This window comes from Podarcis melisellensis (assembly GCF_964234715.1).
Source record: "Podarcis melisellensis genome assembly, chromosome: 9".
NCBI lineage: Eukaryota > Metazoa > Chordata > Lepidosauria > Squamata > Lacertidae > Podarcis > Podarcis melisellensis.
Genome location: NC_138541.1, coordinates 14,652,713 through 14,675,559, shown reverse-complemented (window position 1 = coordinate 14,675,559; position 22,847 = coordinate 14,652,713). Strand labels below are relative to the sequence as shown.

Sequence of the window (22,847 nt, the reverse complement as noted above, 5' to 3'; positions counted from 1 at the left end):
GACCCTAGAGGTACCTTCCAACTCTACAATTCTATGATTCAAACTAAGGGATATAGAAGGACATTCTGCCAGAGCCTCTGTTGCTCAGAGGGGAACTGGCAGCAGAGAAAGTTGGCCTTGGGTCAAGCCTGGCATCTAGACATCATGAGCTGAAACCTGGAGAGGGGCTTGGCTCATAGGGGCTCTGGGAAGGGATTAAAGAGCCCTTTAGCCTGGAAGTGAGCAGAAATGGCATCACAAGCTGTGATGGTAGGAAATTTTGGCAGTGCGGAGGTTAGAATACGAAGTCCCCAAATTCAGAAATCCTTTACGAGCCAAGCTGAAACCAAGTTACAGCTTGACTCATAAGGCAGGAAAGGAATAAAAAAAACAACACCGCCAATATCAAAATGCCTTTATACAAATCTATGGTAGCTCAGGTTAAAAACTGAATTTGTTCTGGAGGTCCGTTCTTAACCTGAAACTGTTCTTAACCTGAGGTACCACTTTAGCTAATGGGGCCTCCCGCTGCCACCACGCGATTTCTGTTCTCATCCTGAAGCAAAGTTCTTAACCCGAGGTACTATTTCTGGGTTAGCAGAGTCTGTAAGCTGAAGCGCCTGTAAGCTGAAGCGTCTGTAACCCGAGGTACCACTGTATGTCCATGAAGCTATGTTTTAAGTCTACCTCTGCAGTAAATAAATGCAAAATATAATATTGCCATTTCTTTCCATTGAATTCATACATACATGAAGTTGTTACACTTGCATTGTAAAGAAAACCTTTCGTTGTTACTCTGTCCAACCTTTCAAAAACCAATTAAAGCTGAAGCGCCTGTAACTCGAGGTACCACTGTATTGTGGAGCTGGAAATGGTTCAGAAAAGGGCAACCGAACTCATCAAGTGGGTAGAGTCGCTCCCCTATGAGAAGTTATGGCATTTGGGGATTTTTAATTTAGAATATGCAACTGGGAGTGTATGGGAGGGTGATAGAGGTGTGTAAAATTATGCATGCAGTGTTGGAAGTGGACTGGGAGAAAAAATTATCCTTCTCATAATAATCTCTTTCCCAGATTTGCTTTAAAAACAACCATATAGCACCTGACTAGTAGCTTGGCCTAATCGCCAACAAAAGTGTGTGACAGTGATGGGGAACCTGTAAGGTCTTCAGATGTTGTTGGACTTCAACTCCCATCAGCCCCAACCAGCATGGCCAATGGTGAGGGATGATGGGAGCTGAAGTCTAACAACATCTGGAGGACTACAGATACTCTGCTCTTGATATATATGCAATGTTGTTTGCGGACTGTCTCAAGGCAAATCTAAAAAAAAGTAGTATAAACACTGACAACTGGGAAACACTGGCCTGCGAGCGCTCCAGTTGGAGAACAGCCTTTACCAAAGGTGTCATGGGCTTTGAAGACACTCAAACTCAGGACACAAGGGAGAAACGTGCTAGGAGGAAGGCATGCTTGGCAAATCCACACCTTGATCAGCTCCTGCCCAGAAACCAATGTCCCCACTGTGGAAGGATGTGTGGATCCAGAATTGGCCTCCACAGTCACTTACGGACTCATTGTTAAAACCGTGTTTATGGAAGACAATCTTATTCAGCTATGAGTGATCGCCAAAGAAGAAGAAGTTGTTTGCAGAGGCTAAAGTTTCCTGGTTAGCTACTGTAAAGCCTATTTACTGTGTCCAATTCTGGGCACCACAATTTAAGAAGGATGTTGACAAGCTGGAACATGTGCAGAGGGGAATGAGCAGGACTTATGAAAAATGGTTGAAGGAGCTGGGTATGTTTAGCCTGGAAAAGAGACTGGGAGGAGATAGGATCTTCAAATATCTCAAGGGCTGTCACATGGAAGATGGAGCAAACTTGTCTTCTCCTGCTCTGGAGGGTAGGACTCCAACCAATGGTTTCAAGTTACAGGAAAGGAGAAGAACTTTCTGACAGTAAGAGCTGTCTGTCAGTGGAACGGTCTCCCTTGGGAGGTTGTGGACTCTCCTTCAATGGAAGTTTTTAAGCAGAGGTTGAATGGCCACCTCTCATGGATGCTTTAGCTGAGATTCCTGCATTGCAGAGGGTTGGAATAGATGACCCTTAGGGTCTCTTTCAACTTTACAATTCTATGATTCAGCTTTTAACAATAGGTGCTCTTAATTTGCTACGCAAGTGTTAGCCATTTTACAAATGCACAAGTCTTTTTAGATTAAAGCAGCACGCTCAGATCACACTTCCATGATCTCCTCTCCACTGGGAGAGATGAGAGTTAAGTTTCAATACAAACCCCAGAACTGTGGTGCTAGATAAGATTGCATAAATGCACTTCATTGTTCTCTGCACCCAACCCACCCTTTTAACAGAGCTGGGAAAGAGACTTAACAAGGAGAGAAACAGCTGTGTATTCCATTTCCATTTTACAGCATATCATCAGTTCACCTGTAATTGTACGCAGGCAGCCTAACCACACAGGTTGCCTTTCGACACAGGACAGTTTTATACAAAATGCCAGACACGTTCAGACATGCTTTGATTTCTCTCATTCTTTCCCTTTCTCCATGAAGCAGAAATGAACCATCTATACTGTGATTCAGTTTTTGATGACCACGTCATTAGTGATTCAAGGCCAGGTTCAGGTTATTTCCTGAAACGCATCGTTACGACTAATAAGTCTTTCCTCGTCTCACCCAAAGCAACACATTTAGTCTTCACCCTTCGCCACTTTTCCTAATTGTTAAGAGCAAAGTCGCATGGTGTTGCATCTTCATAAGTGACCATTCCCAATTTTCAAAGTTTGGTTTGGCCTTTTATCTGCATTGGCTCCCAGTACGTTTCCGAGCACAATTCAAAGTGTTGGTGCTGACCTTTAAAGCCCGAAACGGCCTCGGTCCTGTATACCTGAAGGAGCGTCTCCACCCCCATCATTCTGCCCGGACACTGAGGTCCAGCTCCAAGGGCCTTCTGGCAGTTCCCTCACTGCAAGAAGTGAGGTTACAGAGAACCAGGCAGAGGGCCTTCTTGGTAGTGGCACCCGCCCTGTGGAATGCCCTCCCATCAGATGTCAGGGAAATAAACACCTATCTTATCTTTAAAAGACATCTGAAGGCAGCCTTGCTTAGGGAAATTTTTAATAGTTAATGCTGTATTGTTTTTAACATTCGATTGGGAGCCACCCAGAGTGGCTGGGGAAACTCAGCCAGATGGGCGGGGTATAAATAAATTATTATTATTATTATTATCTGATTGGGACTGTTCAGGGACAATGTCATCCTGGGGTGGCGAATGAGATACTATGGAAATGAGAGCAAAGGCACCCAACCACTATGACAGCTCACACAGAAAAGAAACTGCTAGTCTGATCCTGCTGCAGATGGTACTACAGCTTCCGGCCCAACAAAAGTCATGTGACACAAAGAGCCAATAGGATCTCAACTTCCCATATAAAGCTGCCAACTCTGGTCTCAGTCTGAGGTTCCTTGTCCATCTGCTCACCTGTTGGCCAACAGCTTCCAGAGCCAGCGGCCATGATCAGTGAGGGAAACAGATGAGGAAGCACATAAGCCCCTCCAACCCAGTTGCAATTTCCTTTCAAGGAAATATATGGCTGTCTCCTTTGAAGGAAGTTTTAAAGGCTTACCAGGTTTCCCTTGGCTCTTAAGGAAGGGCTCAGTGGTACAGCATCTGCTTTGCAGGAAGACTGCCCCAGGTTTAATCCTTGACCCCTCCAGGTGTGGCTGAGAATGTCCCCTTGTCTGACATCCTAGAGAGCCACTGCCAGGCATGGGGAACTCGATCTGGTCAGGCCAAGTCTGACAGCTGAGCAGAACCACCCACCTGTCAATCACCTGATGCCACGACTGATGGTTGTTGAATCTTGAGAAGCCCCTTTCAAGCCGCCACCATCTTGTGCCATGATTTGCTGATTGGTGGTGCCAGCAAACCTGCTTTAAGCTTAGCCATCTTTTTACAGGGGCTACACCTGATATCCTAATTGCTTGCAAGTCAAATGAGGAGGGCTGATGGGCTTAATTAGGTTCACAAAGTGAAGTGAAGGTTCCCCATCCTTGGTCTGTGGACAATACCAGGCTAAATAGACCAACAATCTGGAAGCTTCCAGTGTTAATTGAAAAGTTTTCTTGCACAGACTACTGCTGGGTTTTTTCATTGGGGTTTATTTACTTTTTATTGTATTAAGTTTATTTAAACTAGTTGTTTTAGCATGATCTGAACTGTATGCTTGTTTTTAATTAAACTGTGTATTTGTTATTAATATATGCTGCCTTGGAGAAAACTTGAAAGGCAGCTTAGAAATATCTGAATACAAAAAGCCCAATGTCTCTTTCCTACCTCACTCAGATGACATAGTAATGTCTGATAGGCCACCAGCAGAAGGAACTAGCTGTTTAAGGAGACATGCACAACTACTTTCTTCACCTCTTCATCACTAGCACATGAGCACGGATCTCTTCCAATCTCACTTCTATGAGATAATATATAAAGCATCTATATATAATATAATCTATATATAATATAAAACATCTTTGTGCAACTTCTCTCCACTACCAAGGAGGAAAGCACACTTCTGAGAAGTTCCAACTTCCTTTATCAGTTGGATGTGTTAATGATATGTGTGCTGTGCTGTTCGTTAACTAACAATTAACTTAAGGAATGCCACTTCATTATTCCTCCTCTTTACTTACACTGCAGTAAAGAAGAACCAATTAGCCTATGTTATTCCAGTTCTCCCACTACCATTATTACATGGTTCTATTTCCTTGATTCTCATCTGCTATTTTTATGAAATTACAGGTAAGGGTTTAGTAAGAGTTACTTTGACATATATGAAGATAGGTCTGGCCATTCAAAGCTGATTTGATGAAAGCACTGTATTCCCAGAGTTAGGCTCAAACATAGTTTCTCAAACTTATGTTTCCAGCTGTCTTTGGACTGACCATCCCTGACCACTGGTCCTGTTAGCTAGGGATGATGGAGTTGTAATCCAAAAACAGCTAGAGACCCAAGTTTGGGGAAACCATCCAAGCTAGCAGCCACTGTTGAATATGAGCAAAGTACTTTTTAATTAAGTACTAGTCACCACCATAAGGAGCTTTTGCCCCGTATTATTATTCATTATTCTTATAACATTTATATCTCACCTTTCTTCCAAGGAGGGGGTCACCCTCTCTCTACGTTTCCGAGCACGATTCAAAGTGTTGGTGCTGACCTTTAAAGCCCTAAACGGCCTCGGTCCTGTATACCTGAAGGAGCGTCTCCACCCCCATCGTTCAGCCCGGACACTGAGATCCAGCGCTGAGGGTCTTCTGGCGGTTCCCTCCTTGCGAGAAGTGAGGCTACAGGGAACCAGACAGAGGGCCTTCTCGGTAGTGGCGCCCGCCCTGTGGAACGCCCTCCCATCAGATGTCAAAGAGATAAAGAATTACCTGACATTCAGAAGACATCTTAAGGCAGCCCTGTTCAGGGAAGTTTTTAATATGTAATGCTGTACTGTTTTTAACATGGATTGGGAGCCGCCCAGAGTGGCTGGGGAAACTCAGCCAGATGGGCGGGGTATAAATAATAAATTATTATTATTATTATTATTATTATTATTATTATTATTATTTTGTTTTCACAACAACCTGGTAAGGTAGGCTAGACTGAGAGACGGCAGCTTCCCAAGGTCACGCTAAGCTATTTTGGTTGTCAAAATGCGAGGCTCGAGTATGTTCCAGAATTCTGAAATTGTGGTACCCACTGCTGGGCTCAGAATTCAGCATCCTGTGAATTTCTGCATTCATCTTAATACGGCCAACACAATTTTGATCCTTAAGACTGCAAATACAGCCCTGAAAATGAATGAGCGCTACATACTTAGTTCGATAACCCAGGTGGATTAATTCAGTAATGTCTACACAGACGGGCAGTTGCTCTGCAGGATTTCAGATGAATGACGAACAGTGTTAATGGAACATACTTTTAGAGGCAATAAATTTGCAAAATGTTACTGGGTTTACATCCACACCCCTTCTCTCCAGAGGGCCATGACAGAAGTCTCTGCAGAAGAGTTTTGAGAATCCCTGCTCCTGATAATACGCTGTTCCAAGTAAGGAAAACCATCAAGCACATTGAAAAACTTCAGAGTTGCATGTGAGACCTTAAATCTATTTGGACAGCTACATATAGACAACGTAGCTTCAGGTCAAGAACGTGCATTTTCTGCCTCATTTTTTCCTAATCAGGGGAAATATTAATTAATTGGGAACTATTAATCACATCCTGCTTTATTTGCAGACCAACATTAAGCCAGAGTTCCCCAGGTTGGATGTAACAGGGAACACTGGTTTAACACAAGCCAGGATCTTTGCACTGAAACCAGCAGGCAATGGGGGAGAAGAGGAAGGGCAAGGGAGGGAAACTCTGCTTTGCTGCTCATTCCTGGCTTCGTAAACCATGGTTTACAAAACCCGCAATAATTAGCCAAACTGGGTCAGTGGCTTATTTATGGCCCCTTAGCAAGTACATCACCGGGATGGAATTCTGATTGAGGCCCTCCTAGCTCACACTCTTAGCTACTATACTCAGCGTTGACAGATTTAAACCTTGCTGGATCTACTTTGGTTTGTTTAGGCTAGGAACCTGAGGCCTTACCATCTGAGGTTAAGTGCAAAGTAGTGGCTTTGAGAGTCAGAGGCAATTACCTATTGCACTCGAACCATGAGGTACAGAACTACATTTCAGAACTCCTACAGATGACCTGCTTATAAGTGCTCCTCCCCATTTGTTTAAAAGCCTGGTCCTTTGTGGAAGTGGGTTTCTTGCACAAGGCTTCCCAATCAACTATAATTGTACAGTCTGAATTTGCTGGTATGTGACTGAATAACATCCAGAAACAGGGAAGTGTCTGGAAATGGCTGTAGTCGCCACAGATCAGAAATTCTAACAACCAAATTTTGTGAAGTGGAGGTGTTTGGGTTTTGCTGAGAAACGCATGTAAATCTACAGTGGTACCTCGGTAACATACGCTTCAGGTTACATGCGCTTCAGGTTACAGACTCCGCTAACCCCGAAATAGTACCACGGGTTAAGAACTTTGCTTCAGGGTGAGAACAGAAATCATGCAGTGGCAGCGCTGCAGCAGCAGGAGGCCCCATTAGCTAAAGTGGTACCTCAGGTTAAGAACAGTTTCAGGTTAAGAACAGACCTCCCGAACGAATTAAGTTCTTAACCCGAGGTACCACTGTACTAGTCACTCCCAATTTACCTTCTGCCCTGCACCACAAGAAGCTACTCTCGTGGAAAAAACCCACTTGATATTGAAGTACCTCCTAATTTCACAGTGACCTCTGGGCAGCCGTAATCTTACACAGAGCTGCACGGAAGAGCAGCCCTCTTCAGGTGTTCAACCTAAATGAAGGTGAGGACAAAAGCATGCAGGGTGCTTAATGGGGTGCATACCTGCCCCAGCCCCCCATTTCCCATGCATGGCCACTGCTGAACTTCCTGTTCAGCTGAATAGCTTATAAGCCCCTTCAGACACAAAGGTCAGAAGTGGAGGGAGCAAGGACAGCACATGGCAGCCCGGCATATGGCAGGGGCTATGCATGTCTTCCTTGGCAGGAGACTGGTCCATTAGGATGAATAGGGCACTGCCCCAGCAACCTCAGTCTACCTTTAGCCAGCACACACCTGTCTGCCTTCTTACTTACAAGCAACCTAGGGAAGTGGCCTTAACTGTCCCCTTTCTCCTCCTTGGACCCACTTTTGCACTTGCAGAATTCAGCAGCAAGTAAAATGGGGGGCAAATTAGTTGGCTCTGGATCCACTTACTGTTGGTTTCCCTGCTTTTGATTGTATCAGCTCCAAATGGTACAAGCCACCACTATCTGACTTCTTAATGGGTTCACATGTCCAGGCTGGACACCTGAAGAGGGCTTACTGTCTTACAGAAATAGCTCGCCACAGGTCCCACAGTCAACAGAGTCAACAAAATACAGTGGTACCTCGGGTTACATTCACTTCAGGTTACATACGCTTCAGGTTACAGACTCTGCTAACCCAGAAATAGTACCTCGGGTTAAGAACTTTGCTTCAGGATGAGAACAGAAATTGGTGCAGCAGCAGGAGGAGGCCCCATTAGCTAAAGTGGTGCTTCAGGTTAAGAACAGTTTCAGGTTAAGAACAGACCTCCAGAACGAATTAAGTTCTTAACCCAAGGTACCACTGTATGACTTGGCAGGTGGGCACTTGTTGGATTTCTCCACAAGGATAGGTTCTATACAGTTTTGACACACAATCCGGTCAGATTCATAATCACTCGTTCTCTTTTGAGGTATTCCAAGTGTTATATTTATTTATTAGAAATATAACAAATTATTTTCCAAGTGTAAATGTGATCAGCAAGTGAGGGCAAATTTGTATTCTGGAAAAGCGTATATCAGAGTAGGGAACCTTTTTCAGTCTGAGGGCCCCATTCCCTTCTGGCAATCTTCTGAGATGGGGTGGGTGGGACGTGAGGGAGGGAAATGTGGGCGGAGCAATGAATGTAAATTTAACTTTATGCACACCTCTCCTGGTCAAGTGAGAGGCATTAAGGGAGGTTAAGTGTTATGTACTCAATAGGATTCAGAATGCAGCAGTCTGATTGGACCTAGAACAATAGGACCCAGAATGCAGCAGTCTGATTGGTTCACAGGAGCCACCCAATCCAGCTCTAGGTGGAAGTGAATCCGCAACCTGATTGGCCTACAGGAGAATCTCGGAATTAGCCAATCATGTGGGGCCCATTGTGTAAATAATTTATATAAAGCAGACATTCTGGGGGAACTTCCATTCTTCCTCACTACTATGAGCTGAATAAAGAGCATGAAATCCACACTCAACTCCGAGTATATTTCATTAAGGAAACATTGCAACCAGTCAAAAACGTTTAAGGGCAGTGCAAAGCCATACTGAGAGGGGTTGCGGCCTGGGGAGAGCCAGCTAGAGAAGCTTGTGGGGGCACATTTGGAACTCCCACCTGAGGCCTAAGGTTCCTCACCCCTGGTATACATCTCATACACCTGCATCAGGGTCGGGCCATGGGCAGTGGTCCAGAGTGCCAGGAGTCAGGAACTGGGAGCCAAGAGAGAAAGCGGGATATGAGGCCAACCAGGAGGTAAGGTCAGAGAATGAGCTAAGAGTCAAAACCAAGAGGAAGACTCATAAACATTTAAGTTGTGTGCATTCAGCTTTACATTGTTGGCAAAAATTAAAATTAAAATAAGGTGGAAGAAAGATGGCAGGCATCCAGGAAAGAGAACTTTGGCAATCCCACCCGCCATTGAACCTCATGTGTTTAGACTATATGCAATGTTGGCTTTAGGTGCAATCCCCGGAAATTTGCCCCCACGTAAATTGTGGGCTTACTGTATGCTAGCACTTCAGTAGACCTTGTTTTGCCAAGCAAGGTTCATCTAAAAAATTAAGTCCTTTCCCCCTCCCCATTCCTACCCGTGAAGAGCCAATGGACAGGTGGAACTAGGTCAGATCAGGAGGAATTTCTCCCAGAGAAGCTACAGGTACAAAGTTCAACACATGGGGAAGTGATGAGCAGTTCCTGACAAGATTGATACCTAACAAGAAGTCAAGATTGGCTGCGGCTCCATGTTATTCAGTGACACACCTGAATTTGCTACTATATAATGTGTAAAAAAATACTTTCAGAAGCCACCTTCCAGCAGGGAAACAAGTCATGTCAGTTTCGATTTATATTTCTCTCACAGAGCTGAGACCAAGAAACGCCTTGCTTCAACTTCTACCTTAAGGCTTTATATCTTAAGGCAGATCTACCATATTTGTAAATAGCTAGAGACTCTACAATCTGATATGGAGAGAAATGCCTTGCAGAATAAAATTCACTCTGAATAAAGAAACACATTTTGCTTGCAAGAAATATGACACGGGTTGCTCAATATCATACAAGAAACTGATAAGGCAGTTGCAAGGTTTCTTTTATCATTTCCCCACCTCAAATGAGGCACACTTGTTTGGGAACACACAATAGGAATTTAATAAACCGATTTTCATAAAAAATCAAAAGGGAGGGCCAGTTCCCGCATAACATTTGGTTCCATGGCACAAACAGGTGGAAAATGTTGTGCTCGAACTGGTCATCCCTAAGGACTGTTTCAGCATCCTCGTTTGAGGAGGAGCTGTCAGAGGCATTCCTGAAAAATCTACCGTAAATGGAAGGGCAGCTCCAATTAAACATTTTCTGTTAATGTCTCCATTCAGGACTTGCTTCAAAGCATCCCATGGAGCCAATATTATTTCGGAAGATGCCTGGAGTTAGTAAACTGCCATTTCCGCCTTTCATAATTCTTGCTCCTTGTAATTATTATTTTTAATCAGGTTTCAAGTCCTCTTGATAGTGAAGGTCACCTTCAAGCATTAGGTAATGTGTAAAAAAAGTTTATATATAAAGGCTGAAGTGTTGATTAATAAGCATGTTTGTGACCCTTTGTAGTCAGTTACTTCTACCTCTACAAATCCTATACAGTGGTTCTTAAGTGGTTCTTAACCCGAAGTACTATGTAACCCGAGGTACCACTGCCGCCATAGCACGATTTCTGTTCTCATCCTGAAGCAAAGTTCTTAACCTGAAGCACTATTTCTGGGTTACCTCGGGTTACATACCCTTCAGGTTACATACGCTTCAGGTTACAGACTCCACTGACCCAGAAATAGTACCTTGGGTTAAGAACTTTGCTTCAGGATGAGAACAGAAATCGTGCTCTGGCGGCATGGCAGCAGCAGAAGGCCCCATTAGCTAAAGTGGTGCTTCAGGTTAAGAACAGTTTCAGGTTAAGAACGGACCTCCAGAACGAATTAAGTACTTAACCACTGTACTTGCCAGTAAGTTGCCACTGTACTTGCCAGTGAACTCAAGTGGGACTTATTTCAAAGTAAACATGCATGGGATCATAACCTCCTACCTAGACTCCTCCATGCTTTCCTACTGCGAATGGCTTCACCCATTATGAAAAAAACCACACATCATGTTTACCACAGCTGTATCAGCACCTAATATGTCAAATTGAAAGGTCAGGCCCTGGTCCTCACCTCTAAATTACAGAAACATAGATTTGTAGAACTGGAAGGGACCGCAAGAAGAATCTAGTCCAACCCCCTACAATGAAGGAATCTTTCACCCAAGATGGGACTCAAACCCACAACCTTGAGATTAAGAGTCTCATGCTCTAATGACTGACCTCAGGGCATGTGTTGGGAAGCCTGGATTGCCCACATTTTTTTTCCAGCGAATGTCTACTACATCTTTAGGGGAAAGTATCTTCCATTCATGCTTTTACTTGTTTACTGAAAGAAACCCTGATAAAACATGAGCAAAGAACACCAAACTAGTTTTATGACGCCTTAAAGATCAACAGATTTACTGTAGCATAAGCTTTCGTGAACACTTCATCACATTCAGAAGTCACTATCTTCATATGGCAAATATAAAAAATGGGCATATAGATGGGGACGACAATATAAACAGGAGGCAAAATGAAGAAGAAGAGTTTGGATTTGATATCCCGCTTTATCACTACCCTAAGGAGTCTCAAAGCGGCTAACATTCTCCTTTCCCTTCCTCCCCCACAACAAACACTCTGTGAGGTGAGTGGGGCTGAGAGACTTCAGAGAAGTGTGACTGGCCCAAGGTCACCCAGCAGCTGCATGTGGAGGAGCGGAGAGGCGAACCCAGTTCCCCAGACTACGAGACTACCACTCTTAACTACTACACCACACTGGCTGACCACACTACACCACACTCATGACCATGAAAATCAATAGGTATGTATTCTATGACAATTCTACGCAAAGCTCAAAAGTAAACCAGATACACACAGCATTATTAGCAACAGATAACATAATCATCCTAGTCTAACACCTGGAGTGAGAGGAAAAACACCATTGTCTCAATTCAGGCCTAAGCAAATAATATCAAGCTCCCTGATAAGTTCTCATTGACAATTTCATGGTGGAGCCTCCCTTTGAAGTTCCTTTGTTGAAGGATCCTGGGAAACGAAAATATTTTCCTATTGGTTTCTGAATGCTGCCAGCTGCTGTGTCCATTTATTCCTTTGCACAGAGATTGATCTGTTTGCCCTCCATCGGTAGGACAGAAGGGCATTGCTGGCAGGTGATAGCACGCAGCAGCCTGGATAGCTCAGTTGGTTAGAGCATGGTGCTAATAATGCCAAGGTTGCTAGTTCGATTCCTGTAGGGGTGGACTAGACCATCCTCAGGCTCCCTTCCAACACTATGATACTATTCTGGAAGATGAAGATGAACAGGTGAAGCAGCCCCTGACATGGCTGATGGTGTTGCAATAAGAAGATACAGGGACAAAGCTGACCACTGGGTTCGCTGCAGGGTCTGGTCCTGTGCTCATGTAGCCTGTTTTTGCAAGCAGCTATTTTCAGCAGCATAGGCAAACTCGGCCCTCCAGATGTTTTGAGACTACAATTCCCATCATCCCTGACCACTGGTCCTGTTAGCTAGGGAAGATGGGAGTTGAAGTCCCAAAACAGCTGGAGGGCCGAGTTTGCCTATGCCTGAGTTAAGGGGATATTTGTAAGACAGGAGGCCTGATGGACTCTTAAGTCATGAAACCTTATCCCATAATAAACCGTTAGCTACAAAACCATCCTGGAAACTGTTGCCATAAGGAAAGTTTCTCTCTCATCTGGGGCCACCACTTACCAAAAAAACACACCACACCCCTCTTTTGGAGCCAAACTACATGTTACACTTCAGAAGAAGTCAAACCATTGGTCTATGTACAGGTAGGTAGCCGTGTTGGTATCTGAAGAAGTGTGCATGCACTCGAAAGCTCATACCAATAATTTAGTTGGTCTCTAAGGTGCTACTGGAAGGAATTTTTTTATTTTGTTTCGACATTGGTCCACATAGTTCAGTATCATCAACCCTGGCTGATAGCTGCTCACCAGAGTTTCAGGTAGGAATCTCTCCTAGCCCTACCTGAAGATTGAACTTGAGGACCGTCTGCAGGCAAGGCAGATGTTCTGTCACTGAGTTATTGTGCATCCCCAACCATGGGCATAGCCAGGATTTTTGTTGGCGGGAAGAAAGGACCTTTGTTGCGGGGGCAGAACTGTTGTGATTGGTCAGTTGGTTAAGTATTTCTACTGTTTTACTTGATGTATGGGGGCGACTGCCCCTCCTTGCCTACGCTCATGTCCTTAACCACTTAATAAATAGTATGCAACTGCAACTTGTGCTTTTTATTATATGTGCCAGGGGGTGGGGAGTGAAACACGACAATATTATTATCCTGACCACAGTGCAGAAGGGTTTAATCCGCTCTATCCTGAGACACAGTGGAAATTCGTTCCTGCTCAGCCAATGGGAACTTTTCCCCTAAGCTGCAAAATGGAGCTGAACCTCCAGTTTCCATCCCAGTTGCAGCTGGAAAGGGACGCACTGCTGTGATCAAGATAATAACCCCCTGGCGCCTTTATTTATTTAATTTGTTTACTTACATTTATATCCCGCCCTTTCTCCCAAATGAGCCGAGGGCAAGAAACACATCTGCAATAAAAAAATATTTTAAACTTTAACAAATTCAGGAAAAAAAAACCAGAAGGCATGTGCATTGAACATACTGTATACTTTGATTCTCAGAACAGAAATTGAAAAACTGAGCAAAGTCAGGCACAAAGTAAGTTGTGCACAGTATGTCCTGAGTTCTAGAATTCCTTCTGAACATGGAACTGGGGGCAGTCCATAAACACTGGATGCAAAATATCAGGATAAAGAAAGGGCAGGGAACCTGCGGCCCTCTGTGTGTTGATGGACTACAACTCCCATCAGTACTAGTCAGGAATGATGGAAACTGTAACCCAGCAACATCTGGAGGACCACAGATTCCTTGTAAAGATTGGCACTCTGTGTTTCTCTAATAGCAGAAATTAGATGATTATTAACAGCCAAGTGTTGTGACTTATTTGCAACTGTCTAACCTATGTTTTCACTATGGTAATGATTATGGATCAACATTCCACAGCATTTTGTTTCTCCTTCCCTCTTGTTTGATGTGCAAACTGCTCGGTGAAAAAGGAAAACAACCACCACCTTGGCAACATGCAAGCAGTATAAGGTAAAGGTAAAGGGACCCCTGACCATTAGGTCCAGTCGTGGCCGACTCTGGGGTTGTGGCGCTCATCTCACCTTACTGGCCAAGGGAGCCGGCGTACAGCTTCCAGGTCACGTGGCCAGCATGACTAAGCCGCTTCTGGCGAACCAGAGCAGCGCACGGAAACGCCGTTTACCTTCCCGCTAGAGTGGTACCTATTTATCTACTTGCACTTTGACGTGCTTTCGAACTGCTAGGTTGGCAGGAGCAGGGACTGAGCAACGGGAGCTCACCCCGTCACGGGGATTCGAACCGCCGACCTTATTTGTGGTTAAATGACAGCTGGTCTTGAGCAAGGTATGATCAAGCGTGTGAAAGGAGCAAAGTGCTGTAAATAAGAAATGTCCAAAAACAGATGGTTGACCTGCACTTTCTAGGCATGAGTCTGAGACGTTTCCCCTTAGCCTTGCTGCTTTTCCAGGTCAAGCACACACTTTAGCTTTCAATCGGAGCAAACATCAATCCAGAGAAAACCCGAATTTTCTCCGATTGAGTGCTAAAGAATGCTCCCACAGCAGGACAATAAGAAGTGTGGCTAAGCACTTAGCATTCCTTGCCTGCTCCTTTTTCCAATTCAAACTGAGTGATCCTGAACCCTTTAGTTTCTGTTCTGTTGCAGCTGAAAACTCTGAATCGAATGGGAAGACAAATACAATCCCATTCACCCATCAACATCACGTAAGTAAACAAAATGCTAGGATGAGGACAGAAATATTTATATTTCCAATGTTTGTGCTACTGGGCTGAAGGTACAGATGAGGCACATAAAGCAAAGTGAAATTGCAAACTGTGGTGGCAAATGCATAGTTCCACATTTTCTGAGATAAGGGCCCCATCTGCACAAGACATTTAAAGCACTACCATATCACTTTAAATAGCCATGGCGAATAATTATGGGAACTCTGGTTTCTTAACAGTGCGGAGAGTTGTTAGGATTGAACCTGGGACCCTCTCATGCAAAGCAGATACTCTGAACTATGGTCTCTTCCTGTCCCCAATTATGCCCAAGGGAAATTCAGGGATATTTTTAATGTCAATTTGAGTGGCAGAGAAGCCTTTGGGCTGCGTCCCCCTTATACCCAGACCCACTTAAAAATAAATAAATAAAACACTGGCCCCCAAGCAAACACATATATGGCCAATAAGCCTCAGGATCCAAGGAGCTGGATGGAGAGAGGCTGCCATGTGAGAGCTGGCCACCAATTTCACCAATGGTGCCCATCCATATTCTAAGCGTAATTAAAAGTAGATCTGGCAGATCCATGCATTACATTCAAAGCACATGACTTACCCCAGAGGTTCCTGGGAACTGTCGTTTGCTAAGGATGCTGGGAATTTTAAATTCAGAAGATCCGTAATTGATGAGCTCTATTTGGGCGTACAGGGACGCGGGTGGCGCTGTGGGTTAAACCACAGAGCCTAGGACTTGCCGATCAGAAGGTTGGCGGTTCGCATCCCCACGACGGGGTAGGCTCCCATTGCTCAGTCCCAGCTCCTGCCAACCTAGCAGTTCAAAAGCACGTCAAAGTGCAAGTAGATAAATAGGTACCGCTCTGGAGGGAAGGTAAATGGAGTTTCTGTGTGCTGCTCTGGTTCGCCAGAAGCGGCTTAGTCATGCTGGCCACATGACCCGGAAGCTGTACGCCGGCTCCCTCGGCCAATAAAGCGAGATGAGCACCACAACCCAAGAGTTGGTCACAACTGGACCTAATGGTCAAGGGTCCATTTACTTTTACCTATGTGGGCGTACAAGATTTTGGCCTCATGCCGGGCACCATATTACGAAAGATTACCAAAGACCACCCCTGTTATAACTTTGAAGGGGGGAAACTAAGCTGCCAAGAATCTCTGAGGAAAGTGAGTGGGCTGTAAATGGATGGTGTGGATCTGACCCTTGCTGATCTGAAGCCTACCAAGGAACGAAGAACAATACACCACATTTTCTTGTCAATCAGTCCTGTGGGATTAAAATACTGTAGTTACTTTGTTAAGTATGCTCCAAATTTCTCCAGATGCAAACAGTCAAAACACCAGCAGAAAATCCTACCCCCAGCCCACCCGCTTCCTCTCTTTCCAACAAACCCAGCCAAGCTGGAATCAATGCCATATCTCAAGAACAGGAGAAATACGGCCAATTTGTGCCGTGAAGAAGATGCTTTAGGTACACCAGTTGTCAACAGCCACCTGTGGCCCCACAGTTTTGGATGCCATGCCTTTAGTTCGGGATCCACCCAACACACAAAACCGGTTGCGCCGTTTCAATTCCCAACCAAAATCAGACTGCTCCAGAGCAACTCCTGGCGGTTCTCTATGAAGTAAGTCCTGCCTTTGTTGTTTTTAAAACATGCAATTTAGGGAGAATGACACACTCGCCAATATGAGAGGAGAGATTACGCTGTGGTTTTGCGGAGGTGTTGATTACAGGTAGATAAATATCAAAAATGAAACCCGTATTATTTCTCAGCACTCCCCGGCAGATTTCTCCCCCGATTTCCAACTTTTCTCCCACAAATCTCCTCCTCCTCCTCCTCTCTCCCAATCTCAGCTGAATGTCAACAGGATTATTACCCCAGAGTAAGAGTGTTGAAGGCGAGCAGGCCAAGGTCCTCAGAAGAAAACTTCACAGAAGTGACTGGGAATCATTTTCTCAGGAAAAAAATTGTATCAGGGCACTAGCATCTTAACTTTCAAAGCTCAAGTTTTATTCCAAATGTCTTCTCCATCTGCTAGTTTGTGAACCTCAAAATTTCTGCTCTGTGCTGAGGTTTTGGGACAGGAAATAGTGGGAAACTTTAACAACAGCAGCAAAACAGCTTGCATCAATATTCTCTTTCCTCCCTTGCATTCTTCTGATGAGACACAAATTTTCCACAATTATTTAAAAGGGAGAGAGACAGGCAGGCAGGCAGGCAGGCCTGCTGAGTAAAGAAAGACACACATACATACAGAGCAGGGAAAGAAAATGTGCCCTGTGAAATTTATCCTTTCCCTTCCAACAAATCCATCTGTACCAAAGTCCCACATCTCTCTCACACACACTCAGAAATGTTCATCCCAACACCAAGCAAAGACATTTATCTCCATCCTGACCTCCCAGTCCAATTATATATGTTCCACGTGGGGGGTGATCCATGTAGAAAACAGATTCTTTACGACTCCAAAACCACACCACTTTGATGGCTTTTCCCTTTGGTGGTTTACAAACGTGGGAGAAGTTTGATCCTTCCGACACACACTTTCACTGCAGCTGATGCCCCTACACCATCACAATTTCCCAGCGACTCTTTTAAAAAGTACAGAAAGCAAACAACAAAAAAGGTCTGCTTTAGGAATTTCTTCCAAGGGTGGGGAAACCTTCGGCATGCTGGACGCTGCTGAACTAAAAGTGCCATCGACCCCGGCCTGCACGGCCAATAGTTAAGGCTGATGGGACTTGTAGTCCAGTATCTGGAGGGCCAAAGGCTCCGTGCCCCTGCTGCGCCCTATCATCCTCAGCAACCCAACAAGCCTTCCCATCCCCCTCCTGAACACACCACGGGGAGGTGGGGTCCGACGAATACCACCCTTCAGACGTTCACTTGCCCCCATCAGCACGCGAGCACGCAGCCCAACTCCGCATCATGGTCTCAGTAGTCCTTATCAGAGATAGCCAAGTGCGCACAGACGAACTGAAGACTCGGGAGTACTTGTGGGGAGGGGTATTTTGGAGCTGGGGACAGACCCACCCCGCATTATAGCGCTCTCGAAAGAGAATAGTTGGCTACGAAAGGGCAGGACGCCGACGCCGCCTCCCACCCGTCCAAGGCAACATACACCGACTTCACTTACCGGCCGCGTTGAGTTCAAAAACAACAGCGCAACACCTCGATCCTGGAGAGCTTGGCACGAGATGGGGAGCCCTCTCTCCTCCCCGACGATGGCGCTAACTGGAGCCTGCAAAGGAGCCCGGAGAGGGGGAGCCGATGGATCGGGGCTTCGGCGTCGGCAGCATCTCCTCCCGGGCTGCTATTTTGACCGGCCCGAGCCCCCCATCTCTCTCCCCCCGACCCCCTTCCGGCTTGTTTGTTTGGCGAAAGAGGACGCAGCTCAGGGCGCAAAGTTTCCCTGCAAGTTAGCGGCGGTTTCCAGAGCCCGAGAGAGCAGGGCAAGGCGATGGGGGTTTGGGATCTTTCTTCGGCGCCTGCCTGCGCCCTCCTCCTCCTCCTGTCTACACCAGCCGAAGCGGCTGCTCCCGGAGTGCGTGCGCGCTTGTTGTGTCGGTGTGCCTGCGCGCGCGTCCCTAACGCTGCCTCTCCAGGGCTGTAACCATTGTAGCCAGCCGCGAAGCAGCCTCCCCCGCCTGCCTCTCAGCCACTCACGCCCCTCGGGGAAGCTGCTGACACAAGCTCGATGGGATCCCGTCTCCCGCTCGCTCTCTCCCTCCTGTCCCGCCCCGTTCTGGGGCCCTGGCAGATCTAGCCGCTCTCTGGTTACTAAGCCAACCTCCAGGCCTCCTTGCTGTTGTTGCTGCTGCCGCCGCCGCCGCCAAGAGCAACGTGGTTTCTTCCTCTCCTTTAACTTTTTCAAAACGCTCCAGGAAAGCCGCCCGTCTTTCCAAGATGATAAAGCTAGGGGTTTTTTTTATTTTCTTGTACTTCGCACTCGCTCTTCACATTATTTTATCTTCCATTCTTTGCAATGGCTTGTGCACAAAATAATATTTAACGTCGTTTAATATAATATATAATATATTTAATATAATACAAGACTTTTTCCTGTGCTTTGCATTGGCTCCTGCATATAATAATAATAATAATAAGTATAATACTTTCTTTTCTATTCTTTGCATTGGCTCCTACATACAATAATTATAATATGGGTTTTTTCTCTGCTTTGCCTTGGCTCCTACTACTTTATTACCACTACTAATGCTGTAAATATATATATATTTACAGGAGCCAATGCTAAGAACAAAAAGGAATAACTTATTGTTCTTGTTGTTGTTTTTACTCGCTATTCTTCACATTGGTTCCTATATGTTATTTATTATTATTGCTAAATATTATTGTTAAAAATACAGTCTGAAACAAAGAACCTCTGGATATTAGCTAAGAAGCCTCGTTGAATTCAGTGGGATTTACTTTGGCAAAACCTTGTTGGTTGCACACAGTAAATGAAGAGACCAGAGGTGTGGAGCAGCGACTGCCACATTTTTCATAGCTGGGACTATGATGTCATCCTCCGGTTGCTGTTTGTGACTATTATTATTATTAATTAACCCAGGATCACTGGGTGGTTTACAATATAAATCTGCATGCCAAAGAAATAACTTTTTCTCAAAGAAACTCACCAAAGTAAACACAACCAAAGGGAGGTTACACTTATCCTCTCCATTCCTTTAAGATGGCTCTGCCCCCATCACTTCCAGACTGTCCTCACTTTGCAGGTTCTTAAAAGAAGAGAGCATCTGTTGCTTACAAGGTTCCTCACAGACAGTTTGGGAACCCCAGGTGTAGATTATTGGGGGGAGGGGAATTATTACAAGATAAAGGTAAAGGGACCCCTGACCATTAGGTCCACTCGTGACAGACTCTGGGGTTGCGGCGCTCATCTCACTATATTGGCCGAGGGAGCCGGCGTACAGCTTCCGGGTCATGTGGCCAGCATGACTAAGCCACTTCTGGCGAACCAGAGCAGCGCACGGAAATGCTGTTTACCTTCCTGCCGGAGCAGTACCTATTTATCTACTTGCACTTTGATGTGCTTTCGAACTGCTAGGTTGGCAGGAGCAGGAACCGAGCAACGGGAGCTCACCCCGTCGCGGGGCTTCAAACCGCCGACCTTCTGATCAGCAAGCCCTAGGCTCTGTGGTTTAGCCCACAGCACCACCCGCGTCCCTTTATTACAAGATACCACCTTACAATAACTAACTATAGCTTTGCAATAACTGAAGTGTGTGTGTGTGTGCGCGCACGCGCGCGCCTAATATTCTCTTGTTTGCCTTCCCCTTCCAGTGTTGAATTTTGGAGTGTTGGAGCAGGGAGCCTAGCTCTTTTACTTTGCAGTGCACAATTCACATGGATGGTGCTGTTATTTACTACAAGGAACCAGGCAGAGGGCCTTCTTGGTAGTGGCGTCTGCCCTGTGGAACGCCCTCCTTTCAGATGTCAAGGAAATAAACAACTATCTGACTTTTAGAAGACATCTGAAGGCAGCCCTGTTTAGGGAAGTTTTTAATGTTTGATATATTATTGCTTTTTTATTGTTATTAACATTCTGTTTTGGAGCTGCCCAGAGTGGCTGGGGAAATCCAGCCAGATGGGCGGAGTATAAATAATAAATGATTACAATAATATTAGTTACAGATAGGTAGCCGTGTTGGTCTGCCATAGTCAAAACAAAACAAAATTCCTTCCAGTAGCACCTTAAAGACCAACTAAGTCAGTTCTTGGTATGAGCTTTTGTGTGCATGCACGTATCTGAAGAAGTGTGCATGCACATGAAAGCTCATACCAAGAACTGACTTAGTTGGTCTTTAAGGTGCTACTGGAAGGATTTTTTTTTGTTTTTACAATAATATTATTATTATTACTACTACTTTATTTGTACCTATGAGACACCTAATAAAATACATTCTGTAGGTGACATACACCATCAAAACAAGATTGAAAACACACCATTCAACAATTCCAATGAAATAACTGTAAAACCAGCAAGAGATCATCAATAAAATTCATCATTTTTCAATCCTGTTATTATAGCGATTGCTAATAATAATGATAATAATAGTAACCACAATATACATATTTTTCTAGCTCAGTTTACATTGCACTGCTTTGCATACACAACCTTAGTCATTCTTACCGCAATAAAGTAGAACTGTGTTGTAGCCTCAGGATGAAGGTTAAGAAGGGGAACGGACGTTCTCTTTCCAGGTCTACCTGTGTGTCAGAAATGAAGGACAGAAGCCTGATATTACAGAGATGCAAGAAAGGGTTGTGTCTACAAGGCCGTTGTGGGTCCTGGGTCAATGTGAAGGGTGGATGGATTCGCAACACTAGCCTGCTAGCACCCAGAGCAGATGGGAGAACAGGTAAAATCTTACTGGAATAAATGACCCATGTTTTGCACCTCCCTGGTGTGGTTTCAGGATTGGAAGTATCCGGTGGTACGCAATACAGTGGTACCTCGCAAGATGAATGCCTCGCAAGACGAAAAACGCGCAAGACGAAAGAGTTTTCCGTTTTTTGAGTTGTTCCGCAAGACGAATTTCCCTATGGGCTTGCTTCGCAAGACGAAACGTCTTGCGAGTTTGTTTCCCTTTTCTTAAAGCCGCTAAACCGTTAATAGCCGCTAAGCCATTAATAGCTGCTAAGCCGCTAATAGCCGTGCTTCGCAAGACGAAATAACTGCAAGACGAAGAGACTCGCGGAATGGATTAATTTCGTCTTGCGAGGCACCACTGTACCAGCACCTCTTCTGTTGTTGTTAAAAAGTGTGCCACTTACTGTAACAACTTCATGGTAAGTACCGGCACCTATTTTTCTACTAAAAGTAAGCACTGGATGTATCTGTCTTGCATGCTTTAGCTGAGATTCCTGAATTACAGGGGAATGAACCAGATGTTCCTTACTTTTAGAAGACACCTGAAGGCAGCCTTGTTTAGGGATGCTTTTAATGTTCAATAGACCATTGTATTTTAATATTCTGTTGGAAGCTGCCCAGAGTGGCTGGGGAAACCCAGCCAGATGGGTGGGGTATAAATATTATTATTATTATTATTATTATTATTATTATTATTATTATTATTATTATATTCCTTGGGTTCCTTCTATGGCTCTCTAGAGTCCTGAGGATGCAGAACACCAAATATGAAGAGGTCTGGAAACAAAACACTTTCCTAGCCCAAAGGAGATTGAATATCAATATGAACCAAAAAAATATAATCTTTAAAAAAAAGAGAATGTGGAATTCTATGAAGGCATCTTTCCACCAGGCCCACTGCTTGTAGAACGCTCTCTGTTCTGCCACCTCTACCGTTATCTCCTCTCCGCCCCCCACCGTTTCTTTCCCCTAAAATGGAGTTAAAAATAACCTGTTAGAAACGCCTAAAAACAATTACCTACCCTCAAACTAATCATTTCGGGGTTGCCAGAGGCAGAACTTTTCAACCATGCCTGGGTAAACATGAGAGTTTTTAACAGTGAGGGCCTAAACTGATGTTTTCCAGTGGCAATGAAAATAAACTTGGAAAGAGTGAACTCCTTGGATCAGAAAAACAATAGTGGGAATGACTGGAGCTATTCCAAAGAACTTGTCTCCAAATTAAGATAACAAAGACGCTACAAAGAGTCGTGTGGCTCCTTCGAGACTTAAGGAGACATTTATTAAGGCATGGAGCAGGGGTGGGCAGAAGATTGTCTGAGATCTGCTGGTAGATCTTCAAAATCCCACTATCTGCTTTCTGGGAAAAATGAATATATTTTTGTTCCAATGAGCTTTCCCAGCTGGGTCTTTCTGCCTTGTGTGTCTCCTCTTTCTGTTTTTAAACTCAAATGTTTATGGTTTTTTTTAAACATTTTCCACTGTTTTTATTTCATTTTGTCCATCACCTTGAGATGCTTGTGCACTTAAAAAGTAATAAGAATTTTTTTTTTAAAAAAATATCCTTATCTACTCAAAGAAGAA

General features: G+C 44.6%; 1 protein-coding gene across 1 annotated transcript in view; it reads right to left on the bottom strand.

Moving 5' to 3' along the window:
• The window catches only part of PTPN13 (protein tyrosine phosphatase non-receptor type 13), a 162,142-nt gene extending 143,693 nt beyond the window's left edge, over nt 1–18,449 (bottom strand). Inside the window, exon 1 of the mRNA XM_081925517.1 lies at nt 18,009–18,449. The gene's annotated coding sequence lies outside the window, so the exon portion shown is untranslated. The remainder of the gene's footprint in view (nt 1–18,008) is intronic.
• Between the last annotated feature and the right edge of the window lie 4,398 nt (nt 18,450–22,847).